Raw genomic sequence first — 10,702 nt, forward strand, 5'->3', positions numbered from 1 at the left:
CCAGAAACAGATGTTTTTGCCAAAGCCAGAACACATGAAGGTGAATTGATATTTATAAAATGCTATTTTGGCTTTGAACTGTGATTTGTCTGATACAATCGTTAATTAAATAAATGTTGTACAACACTCCACAATATATTTAATTAGCTAGCTAGTGACTGCAATAACATTACTTTTATCATAACTAACAATTTTGAATGAAGAGTCACTGTCTTCTCTTGCCCAGAGCCAGAGCAGTATCTACAGTATGGAGACAGCTGTATGCTCAGCTGTCCCACAGCATTGGTACAGCGTAGCACTTAGTGCTTGGTTGCACAAGGCACATGTGGGAAGGTACTGTGGGAGATGATTAGTTGGTAGATTCAGCTGATTAAGCCAATTGTTATTGCACATGCAATTGCTCGTAACCTTCTCCTTGACTAATAAAGGGCACGTTTTGTTCCACAGATGTTCCTTCCATTTGGAGGGAGTATCTACAAAACGAGACCAAAGCAAGGGCATAGGATCTGCCGGACAAAGTTAGAAACAGGTAAATTGGCCACTCCCAATAATAGCAATAATTTAAGAAAAATATAAAATGTGTGCCCCCCCCCATTATCAAAGTCAATCCTACACCCCTGGACCCAAGTCACCTAAACGACTACAACGGAAGACGACTATGCCTGAAATATTTAAAACCAACATTGTTGATGACAACTTCAGTTTGAGTTAGGATAGGATTTTAAATAAAAACACGTAATCAAGAGCTAGTTTAGAGACAATAATATTGAAGTCTGCAGAGGGAGTCATAACTATTAAAAGAGAAGGACATCTTTTAGGCGTTTGTTTGGTTGCGCTCATGTCCGACCTCATTCTTGACACCACAAAACAAAATATGAATTTGATCCATTTGAATCTACGCCAGAATTACAACTCTTCTACAGAGCTTGTCTTTTCTTCCAATACTGCTCCCGGTCCTCAGTCCTCCTGCCAAAGGAGCTGGAGCTCTGTCATTATATAATTTACGGAAACAGGTGATTATGGGGCACATAGTGACAGATGGCGCCCGGACGTGATGCGTGCCACGCTGGGTTGACTCAGAATGCAAGACGCAGCGCTGGCAGTGCTAGCAACGCCAGGAATACCATGTTTCCATAACCCTACCCAGCTACCCAGAGCGCAGTGGAAAGGTAGAGGCAGCATCAAAACTATCAAGGCATTTGTGTAGACATTGCGTATTGCAGCACATTCTCACAGCTCACGCAATTCTTTCGCTATTTGTCGATTTCTGTTTTAGGTATTATCACTTTCTATTCTGCTTTTAATCAATGATTTCCTCCACCCAACTTTTCTTGCATTTTATAGCAAGAATGCTTTTGAGTGATTTGCCTCACTTATCCTGTAAATAATACCATTAAAACCTTTTAAAAAATTTTTTTACCTGGTCAGCTATGGGATTAAAATTGTCTAACTTTTCAATACTCTTGACCACTACACTTTCAGCCAGTCTACACTACCATTCAAAAGTCTGAGGTCACTTTTCAAGAGATTTAGTTTTGTCCATTACAATTACATCAAATTGATCAAAAATACAGCATAAACATTAACATTGCAAATGACTATTGTAGCTGCCATCTACTACAGCACTCTTACTGTTACTAGCTGGTAATGGCTGATTTTCAATGGAATATCTACATAGGTGTACAGAGGCCAATTATCAGCAACCATCAGTCCTGTGTTCCAATGGCATGTTGTGTTTGCTAATCCCAGTTAATCCCAGAAGGCTATATGATCATTGGACTATTTAAAAAAATAATATGTTAATGCAGTTGAAAACTGTTGTGCTGAGTAAAGAAACAATAAAACTGGCCTTCTTTAGACTACAGTAGTCGAGTATCTAAAGCATCAGCAATTGTGTGTTCGATTACAGGCTCCAAATGGCCAGAAACAAAGAACTTTCTTCTGAAACACTTCAGTTTATTCATGTTCTGAGAAGTGAAGGCTACTCCATGCTAGAAATTGCAAAAAACTGAAGATGTCAAACAAACCCCAAACCCTAATTCCTGACTCTATACCTGGCCCCATAATCATTATGGAGTTGAAAGGTCTACGACGACCATCCCTTCTTCAGCCCATGGATAAGCCATGTCATGACATCACTGGTGACCAATGTCAGGTTAGGATTCACCTTTCCAAAATATCTTTCCCCCAGTACATGAAAAAATAAGATATTCATTGTGACGAGGACAAAATATAATGTCCAAATGCCAGAGACAGAATTCACCAAAATTAGTGTAGTATTTTTTAAACATTGACATTTCCTTAACCTCTATCTGTATATTTTACAATTGATTAGCCAAAAAACTTTTTTTTGCATCAATGCTTTGTTTAGGGGATAGAAATGATGGCAATTATGTTCAGTCAGTTTTGATCGGTAGTGTACAGTAGGAGTTTGGCCCATGTGAAAACAGTGAAATAACCTGAAAGCATCAGAAAGAGTTTTCTTGCCAGTAATAAGTCCAGAATCCAAAACTATCTTTTTTGGCAAAGGAGTATATGAGCTATTATACAGGGTATTCATCATTCTCCACAATTAGGTTGGATTTCCACTACAATTCAATTGTGTAACCGCATCGTAGTCAGATTTGGCTCTCCTAACAAGCTTTAAATACATGTTTCTCAGTTGCATAAAAGCTAGCCAGTTGGAACTTGATGCTGTTTTTTAGCCTAACTGTACCCCATGCCACATCTCTATTATGAATAACGTATGAAGTAAACCGGAGGATTGATCAGTTCTGCACTTACTCTTTTGAATGGAGCATGCTTATCAATTGAGCAAATGAGGTAACTGTGACAAAGCTCATGTTACAAAACTTGTTAACTAACCTTAGTGATAAAGGTTTGGCACTCTGGGTTCTAGCATCTCTGATCAGTAATACCAAGTGGAAATACAACACTGTCCATGTGAGGGACATTTATTTTATTTTTTATGTTATCAATCAACATAGATTTTTTAGATATTGTAAGATTAGGTCTCATAGGCTTAGTGATTAACAGTGTAATATTAAGCTCAGTGCAGAACTCTTTTAAACTGGAGTCCAGTGTTTAAAATCTCCAAGGATAACTCAAATTATATGGAAAAGATTTGATTGCCAAAAAATTCATCTAACTGATGTGTAGAGAATATAAATATTGGTAAGAGGTGATGAATGTGGCGATTTGATGAGGGGTTGTGGTAATGAAAAGAGACAGTGGGGTCAGACAGGTCCGCAGCAGTCCTTTTTACCATGCTATTAGCACTGCATAATGCAGCCATATTTATTTTTATAAAAGGAAGGAGGGGGAGGTCCTAGGTCATAGGGTCCTTGGCTGTATTACTGAAATCCTAGACTAATTTTCTGAATGAGGTCGTTTTGAAACCATCTGAATCCCAAACTAAGAACACCACAAATGTTGTAACTTTTACTCCTGTGGACAATTCTCCAGGCATTAACTGGTGAATTAACTCCATCGTCCATAGAGGTACAGCATCAACTACAGAGCCGGCAGAAAGCGATTGGAGTGGATGTTGAATGAGAGATACCTTAGCATCTGAGCAGTCTACCAACTCCAACACACAGGCGGGCAGAATAGGTCTTTCTCATTCTTCTGCAATATACCATGCTGTTATGCTTTGTGGCACCCAGCCGTCTCCTTTGTGAGAGAAGAAAGCTTCTCCAGGGGCTTCCCAAGCCAGAGAAGAGGCTCCCAGAGCTGACATTTGCCTGTGGTGACTACTTCTTTTCCATCAGATCTGTAAGTTACTTTAATCGTAAAGAAATAAAATAAGGAAGCCCACCACTAACATGACACAAATTCCCTAAAACAGGCTTTTAAACCCCCCCGCTTAAGACTTCTAAATATGATGAGTACTACTAATCATTCTTGCAAGCCCAGCAGTGACTAGTATTGGTAATCCTACTATATGACACTTATTTCACAATGAAGGTGAGAAAACTTTGCATTTTTATAGGATATATCATGCTATATATATATATTACTATGGTTTATGTTTTGAGCAGTGCTGGTTCTAGCTCTTAGGGCCCATTATAGTCCTTGGGGCCTGTTCACCTGCAACTGGAAATAATTATTCGGGGGTTTGCATGTGCCTGTGTGCCATCATTAATGATACCCTGACCAAGAGAGAGTCAAGAGCAATTTGTTGAAAATAATCTATTATAGTTGATGGTAGTTAGAAAATACAGGAAGATTAATCAAGGTTTTACTAACTATATGAGTGTTCTGTAGATATAATAAAACCTTTATTTATATTTTAAATAAATTGGTAAAAAAATACAAATTTGCAAAGAGGAATTGTGAAGCTCCTGGCATCCCCACCCTGGGAAATCCCTTGCCCCAAAATGTCTTCTAAAAATAATACATATTCTATTAACTTTATGCAGCCTAATGAGGACTTTAAACAGTTTCCAAAAATGGGAGCCAATTAATTTGCTGAGAGGGCTGTTGGGGGTTAAGAATCCTGAGAGTAAAATGTAATTATAGGGTGCTAAACCAATATCCCTTAACTCACTAACTTCAGAATTGAAATAACATACTTCTAAAGGAAAAGACAGGGCCAAAACAGCTAGCTACATTATGCTCCCAGTCAATTTCAGATAAATCATAAAAACAAAGGGATCTTTTCCCACCCTACTTTGCGAAAAGACAGGGTATACAGTCCCAGCACACTGGACTGAAAGTTGAGGAAAGCCCTTCTTTACATTCTCCTAATTACACAAAGCAGGGGGGTTCTAATCCCCAGAGATCAAATGGTAATTCACAGACAAATGAGATAGGATCACAGCCCTGGCCTCACCTGCCTGACAGCTCAGTATCAACCATACCCAACTTTACAGGCCTGAGAAAGATGGGGGAGGAGATGGAGGAGCGAAATTGAAAGAGACGAGAGGGAGATGGGGATGGAAAAAGAGAAGAGACGGAGAGGTAGGGAGGAACAGAAAGAAAGGACGAGAAAAAGGGGAGGGGAGTTAAACATCTCACCTCCCTAAGGACAGCATAGGGCTGATGCAGTAGGTCACAAGCCTACGAACAGGGGGCCACCAGTCACTGTCAATCATTTGTTCAAGGCAGAATTAGTCAATCATAAACCAGTGGAGACCAACTGCCTGTCTTTGTTTCCATTCCCACAAGTATCACAATAGAAATGATTTCCATGCTGCTTATAAACTCCTATCTAATCAAAAAGATGGATGCTGAATTTACTGGAATATTCTCTCTGACAGAAGTTGTAATCACACAATGAATGCTAAACTACACACTCCTCCAAAAATTGCACACTTGCGAAAAAAAGCCCCAGCTCCAGTCTTGGAGAAACATCACAACCTACCTTGTGCGTGTTCTGCAAATACAACCACGAGTTGTAATCTTCCATTGAATCAAATTACATTACTTTGTGGTCTTGAACTGTGTTTGAAATCTGAGTTATGACTGTTATTAATGATTACGTTCAGAATTATTTTGTTTCTTAACAAAAATTGATTCTGACACCCGATGCTTGGAAGTCTCGAAATGTTAACTAGAAGCAGACTCACAGTGAGGAGAAAGTGGCAAGCCAGATGAGATTTGTTTGGAGGCTACAGCCGGTGAGTTGTGTATAAGCTATGGCCAGCTTCGGCTGCAGTGAAGGCCTTTTGAGAGACAAGAGTTAGAAGAGCAGGTGTATGCCCACAGGAACAACAGCTTATATCTACTGTAGTTGTAAATGCCATGCATTAAATACCACATCAGCTGGTATAGTAGCAGCACATTAGCAGAAGCATTTAACACACACCTACTTGTGCCTGAACCCAGTAGCAAGGTTCTCAGAGCTCTGATGAGATATGGAGCCATCCCATCTCTGAGTAGTTCTCCTTGGCTGGTTTAAATTACAGATGAGGAGGAAAATCCTGAAGCCACAGGTCAGGTCACATGCTTGAGGGGCAGGTTTATGTCTGTGTGAGAGTATGTAGGTGTATGTGTGTGTGTGTCTGTAATATTTTTCTCTTGTAACTAATAAAGAAGCCGATGTATGGGAAATAAAAACGGGGAGTTAAAAGACCAGCCTGCTGCAAGGCATTATTCTGTATGTCTGTAATGTGAACTCATATTTAATTTCAGATTTACATTTTGTTGAGTGTGCGTGCGTGCGTGTGTGTGTGCGCATGCACGCTAATTGATGAAACGTTTATTGTCGCACGGCTTCTGTGAATGTTTTATACCAATCCCTGGGGTGACCAAGTGGTGTGGAAATTCCAATTAATATAGATTAGCTCTCTTTCTGCAGACCTCGCTCTAGCGAGGTAAAGTTAGTTTTATAATAGACATTCAGTAAATATTCATTTTCTCTTATCAATAGTTATTGCTGTTTTATATAGACTATGACAACTGCATTTTGAATCCGGAGAGGATGGACAACAATCCAGACTTTTTTCTCATTTGTTTGGGAGACATTTCGGATATTATGAGAGTGAATAGCTTGTATAAAAAGTAAAAAAAAAATAGATGGAAATTAAGTAGCACTCCTAACAAAGATATAACCGCAATAGAAACATATTTTATTCAGATACAGAGAATTGTAATCAAATCAATCAATGATGCAAATTGTGCACTCACACCAGAAAGATGTGTGACCCATTGCCATGGGAAAACGGCAACCAATAGATTAAAATCCATCCTACCCCAATTCCAAATATGTAATTTTCATAATGGAACAATGTTTTAGGAGCCTATGCAAGAAAGGTTAAAATTTGCATTTTTTAAAATTTTGGAAAAATAAAAAGTGTGGAAGATTGTCCATCCTCTCCTGATTCAAAATATGTAATTATCATAGATATGCAATGCTTGACAAAATAGCTATTAACGAGAGAAAATTAATACCTAACACATGCCCATTATATAAAACATTTTACCTTGCTCCAAGTTATCCTTATTAATAAAACAAGATAATTTTCAAGAGAAAGAAAAATCCCATCACAAAACAAAGCCAAAACACTCCTCCACACAGAGGACCTCTAAAACAATTCCAACTGAAACATGAAAGACTTGATTAACACCAGCTTAATGGGAATGAAGTAGGAACTGAATGGACTGTGTTAAATAGGACACCAAACAATTAGCTTCAAGTGTTAGGAAACCAACTGCGTGTGATTCTCTACATGAAGACCATGATTAATACAAGAACAATCTCAAAACATATAAAAGGCATTTTTGGATCTGACACGCAAACATTATACATTTTACTATTATGTATGATTGGCATAAGGCTATAACATAAATTGTATAATTGTAAACACAAGCATAGTCTCACATTTAGACGACTGGAAGATCTTCACTAATCAATAAAATAATTTCAAATGCTCCACATATATTCTCCTCAGCTTCGGTCTTTGCCAGTTACATCAGTGACCACTGTATAGTTGCGGTTAGTCGAAATTAGAGAAAGCAAAGCCTTGTATGATAATCAAGCAAAATATGAAGCACTTTGTGGAACAAGGTTTCCTGCATGATTTATCTCAGTTGGACTGGGAGAAGATTTACCTTTTCCGGATGTAGAAAGTCCTCAAAGGATTTTATACGATGGCTTTATGGGAATTATTAATAAAAATGCCACCCTTAGAAAATACAGGGTTAAAGGTTGTGACAATGCATGGTTTTTGGCTGAGCTGTCATGTCTTCTTCACCAAGTGATATGGCGTGGTCCAAGGCCAGGCAGTCTGTCAAACACTTAATTCAGATCTCTGACAAGTTCATATGCTTTAAAGTTTTAATGAGCATTTTGTTACTAGTGTTTTTTTATTTCAGTCTTTAAACAATACCTGCCCAATACTTAAAAAGCTGCTTTCATTGCACCCATTTTCTTATCTTTTTAATCTTTTGTCAAGATCAAATTAAATTCCATTAATTTGGAAATCATCCTTTGAGATTCGCCTGTTAAAAGGAGGAGATCCCACATTGTTAAATAATTTGACCTACAGTGGGGAGAACAAGTATTTGATACACTGCCGACTTTGCAGGTTTTCCCACTTAAAAAGCATGTTCATTGTATGTCATTTTCTTCATAGGTAAACTTATCAGTTTATCACTCTGGTTTCAGAAATTAGCACAGCACCATTACAGCAGGTACTAAAAGAAGAAATAATTGTATTCTTTTTCTAGACAAGGGGCACCACTGTGCAGCCCTTTTCCTTGTCCTTTCAAGGGTTTTGATACAGTGGATCATGAAATGATGAAGCATAGACTCTTGGATATAGGCTTATCAATAGAAACTGTCTTATGGTTTGAAATCTATTTATCAAATAGATTACAATGTGTGCAGGTACAATGTCTCACCTCTAAGCCTTTGAATTTGTTAAAGAATGTGCTACAGGGATTGGTTCTGGGACCACTCTTCTTTACAATTTACAGGAATAACATAGGCATAGATGTAACCCAAGCTAACTTTCATTGCTATGCAGAATATACTGTGATATATAGTTCCACACCCTCTCAAATTCTGGCCCTCTCTCAGTTACAGCTTGCCTCTCTCAGTTAGGGAGCTTGTTCAACAAAGATAAGCTGAAACTTGTTATAAAACAGAATATATGTTTTCAAACTCAAAGACAAAATCTATAGATTTTCCATTTCTTACTACAGTACATTGCTTGGTAATTTAATTGAGTCTGTATCTTGGGATATTAATTGATGACACTCTCTCCTTTAAGACATATTTTACACTGAGGTTAAAGTTTAGGTTTTTATTTCTGAAATATATCCTGTTCTTCTTTTGTATGCTACTGTTCTGCCTGTGTTAGATTATGGTGATGTCTTGTACATGCGTGCCTCTATGTCCTCATTATGTTTGCTTGATTCTGTATACCATGGGGCTTCAAGGTTTGTTACAAACTTTAAATCTCTCACCTGGCTCTGTACCCTATATGCAAGAGTGGTAATCTACATAGACTAATGTCTCCAACAGACTAATGTGAAATATTGCCTGCTCTCTCATAACTGTATTTGGTTGACGGTTCCTAGGACACGTACTGAAGTAGGGAAAAAGCGTTCCAGTGCTCTGCAACTTCCACCTGGAGTGGTCAACAAAAGATTTTAAAACTAAATTGTTTAGTGTCTATGATAGATTTTAAATCCAAAATCAAATCCATGATAGATATTGTAATGGGTTGCTGTAAATGTTTTGAATCTTGATCTTAATTGGAACAATAGCAATTTATGTTGCGATTTTATGTACTGTAAATTCTGTGTACTGCTATTCTTGGCCATGACCCTCTTGAAAGTGATTGTTAATCCCAATGTGGCAAACCTGGTTAAATAAATAGAAATAAAAAATAAAATAAGATGACAGAGCAAGCAGAAAACTTCACCAGTGTATCATGTATAACTTGACTTAACTCATGGAGCAAACAGCCTTATACTGGAGTCTCCTCACAATACATCCACTGAAAGGGAGGGAAAGTGATCACTAAGTATTAAGACATGGTGATAATGAACAAGCAGAAACCTCCTATGAAATAAGACAGAGTGCAGTTGCATAAAATGCAAAAACACAAATGAGCACACCAGAATGCCTGAACTGAACACAAATGTTCAATTGCAGTCAGAAGCAATTAATTTTGTCCAATTGTTCTGTCATGGTTCAAGTAAGGCAGGATACGAGGCACAGTGTGAGAGTAGGGTGACATCCTTTTAATATTCTTCATATCCAAAACCACAAAACCCCAGGTGCATAGAGATGCGTAGAGACCCCCAGTCAGGGCCTGACATTTTCTTTAATTGTAGTGTGGGACAGATATATTTGTAGCTCTATACTTTTATTAAATGTAGTATGATTGAAATAGTATTTTTGCAACTTATGCCTCAAATTAGCTGGCCTGTCACATGTATCTAAAGGGGTGTCACATGCACTAGTTTCTGAATCCTCTTGAGAAACCTGTGTCTTTCTAACCTTTATGGACTCTACTAATCTGTCAATACTGATGGAATGACACACCCATGCCACGGATGTGAAAAATACACCTAAAAGTGACGATTGACTCTAAATGGATTATCGACCATGAAGATGAACAGCAATACCATCTCTATGGTCTGACAGTTTAAAACGATAGAATGCATACAAAGGTCCATTCATCATAATTGGTCATTGTTCAAGACAATGATGGACGTGGGGATTCTAACAAAACAAGAACCATTTCCTACACCAACAAAATGACAAATCAATCAGGGGAGATGGTTTATAATATGGAGGGGAGGAATGGGAGGAAGACAAACAGAGAAAGTGATAGAGAAAGAGGTAGACTCAACCAGTAATGCAGGCGAGAAGAATAAAGGAGCCCACTTTTATAAGAATGAGAAATGAGACTGCGGAGAATTAACTTCAGCTTTATTTTCCCTCAGATCAAGGTTCTTGCTCCTTTCTTATTACTTCCACATAGTGCATAGACTTTTTCTCTGTCTCACTGAGCAGTGATGGTCTGTTTAGGGAGCCTATTATATCTTGTTCCTCTCAAGACAACAGGAAGAATGTACTTTGGACTGATGGCCAAAGTGGAACAAAACAGATCCCATTGTTTTGGTGAAAGCCAAACACTTTTTTCGATTCTTAAACAAGACAAAGATCTACAACGAAAATCAACAGCAGAATATATGCTAGCCAAGCCAACTCCACCCTATGATTTACAATGGTGTCCAGCAC

This window comes from Esox lucius, chromosome 18, assembly GCF_011004845.1.
Source record: "Esox lucius isolate fEsoLuc1 chromosome 18, fEsoLuc1.pri, whole genome shotgun sequence".
In the NCBI taxonomy this organism is placed as follows: Eukaryota; Metazoa; Chordata; class Actinopteri; order Esociformes; family Esocidae; genus Esox; species Esox lucius.